The 2500-nt window shown below is 52.5% G+C and overlaps 1 protein-coding gene across 1 annotated transcript in view; it reads left to right on the forward strand.

Annotated features, from left to right (window-relative positions):
• Positions 1 to 2500, forward strand: part of HGD (homogentisate 1,2-dioxygenase) — a 68546-nt gene that overhangs the window by 45193 nt on the left and 20853 nt on the right. The window lies entirely within an intron of this gene.

Below are 2500 nucleotides of genomic sequence, written 5' to 3' on the forward strand. Positions count from 1 at the left end.
GTGGTGGTGGTGGTGGTGGTGATGGTGGTCGTAATGGTAGTGGTGATGGTGATGATGGTGGTGATGGTGGTGATGATGATGGTGCTGGTGATGGTAGTGATGATGGTGGTGATGGTAATGGTGGTGGTGATGGTGGTGGTGATGGTGGTGGTGATGGTAGTGATGGTGGTGATGGTGATGGTGGTGGAGGTGGTAATGGTGGTGGTGATGGTGGTGGTGATGGTGGTGGTGATGGTGGTGGTGATGGTGGTGATGGTGATGATCATGATGGTGTTGGTGGTGGTAATGGTGGTGGTGATGGTGGTGATGGTGGTGATGGTGATGGTGGTGGAGGTGGTAATGGTGGTGGTGGTGGTGATGGTGGTGGTGATGGTGGTGGTGATGGTGGTGGTGATGGTGATGATCATGATGGTGTTGGTGGTGGTGGTGGTAATGGTGGTGATGGTGGTGATGGTGGTGGTGGTGGTGATGGTGGTGATGGTGGTGGTGATGTTGGTGATGGTGATGATCATGATGGTGTTGGTGTTGGTGGTGGTGGTAATGGTGGTGGTGGATGGAGGGAGGTGAGTGATGTATCTCGGCGCCTGTTTGTATGTCTTAGTGTGTCTCTATCTGTGTGTCTGTGTGTCTCTATATATGTGTCTGTCTGTGTGTCTGTGTGTATCACTGTGTGTCGCTGTGTGTGTGATGGTGTGTGTGTGTGTGTCTGTGTGGCAAAACAACCACCTACCTCCTCTCGGTGCCGGACGGGCAACTCTGTCGTGGACAATGCTGTGGGGGGAGGGCCAATTCCGATTGGTTCCTCCCCTCATGGCGTCTGTGTCCACCACAGGGGCTAAACGGGGGCTCTGGACGGGTGCGAGGGGCTGGTAACTCCTCCACCTTCAATAACTTACCACTAAACGACCTCTAAAATATGTAACAAATAAGCTTGTGCCGGAGTTCCCCGGGGGGCCAGGCGTCTATGACGTCTCCTGGCCAAACCCCAATTGGCGGAGCCAGGAGATTGAATCTCTACCCTCGGGGCTCCTCCAGAAACAACGAAAAGCCACTTCGTGTGGCCACGTGGAATGTTCGAACGCTCACTGCGGAGGAGAGGCTGCCACTCCTCTGGCGGGAGCTGGACCGGTACCGCCTGGATCTCTGTGGCATTCAGGAGGTCCGGTGGACCGGCTCTGGCTCCTGCCACCATGAGGGGTTGACAGTCCTCTATTCGGGGCAGCAGATTGCCAAACAACAGGGTGTGGCTCTTCTTCTGAACAAAAGAATGAAGGGGGCGTGGGAGCGTGGCGGTGAGGTGTGGGAAGCTGTAAGCCCCAGGCTACTTTGGGCTCGCCTTCCCATCAACCGGAGGCGAGGAGTGGTGGTCGTGGTTACATATGCCCCCACTGAAGACGAACATCCATGGAGGGATGCAGGCAAAGCCGATGAGTCAGATGCCTTCTATGACCTCCTGTCACAGGTGCTGGCTAAAGTGGCCCCTCGGGATAGAGTCATCATGTTGGGTGACTTCAATGCCCGAGTTGGTCATGATGCTGGCACCTGGTCTGGAGTGATTGGAGGGCATGGGCTAGATCAGCTCAATAACAACGGTAGGAGGTTGCTAGATTTTTGTGCAGCCCATGGGCTTGTAATTACCAACACGCTGTTCCGGCATCGGCGCATCCACACAACATCATGGATGCATGCCGGGTCCAGGCAAGAACATCAGCTGGACTACATAGTGACGGACCAGCGAATGCGAGCCCATGTCCTTGAGACCAGGACCTACCGTGGAGCTGATCTGCCCTCTGACCATCGACTAGTCATCTGTAAGATGCGCCTGCCATTCTTCCACTCCGGTGGTGGGTGTACACCCAGGACCCCATTCCAACCTAAAGTGGCCTGGTCTCAGTTATCTGATGAAAGTTGCAAGCGAGAATTTCATCTGTGTGTGTGACACTGTGTATGTGTATATAACACTGTGTATGTGACACTGTGTATGTGTATATAACACTGTGTATGTGTATATAACACTGTGTATGTGACACTATATATATATAACACTGTTTGTATGTCCCAGGGCCTGTCTACTCTGTGTGGTGCTGTGTGTGAGACACTGTGTGTGTGTGTGACACTGTGTGTGTGTGTGACACTGTGACACTGTGTGTGTGTATATAACACTGTGTGTGTATGTCCCAGGGCCTGTCTACTCTGCGTGGTGCTGTGTGTATGTGACACTATATATAACACTGTGTGTATGTCACAGGGCCTGTCTACTCTGTGTGGTGCTGTGTGTGACACTGTGTGTGTGACACTGTGTGTGTGTCACTGTGTGTATGACACTGTGTGTGTGTCACAGGGCCTGTCTACTCTGTGTGACACTATGTATGTGACACTATATATAACACTGTGTATGTCCCAGGGCCTGTCTACTCTGTGTGGTGCTGTGTGTATGTGACACTGTGTATGTGACACTGTGTATATAACACTGTGTGTGTGTATATAACACTGTGTGTGT

Source organism: Petromyzon marinus, unplaced genomic scaffold, assembly GCF_048934315.1.
Source record: "Petromyzon marinus isolate PM22_M1 ecotype Great Lakes invasive population unplaced genomic scaffold, UKy_Petmar_22M1.pri1.0 PM_Scaffold_364, whole genome shotgun sequence".
Taxonomy (NCBI): domain Eukaryota; kingdom Metazoa; phylum Chordata; class Hyperoartia; order Petromyzontiformes; family Petromyzontidae; genus Petromyzon; species Petromyzon marinus.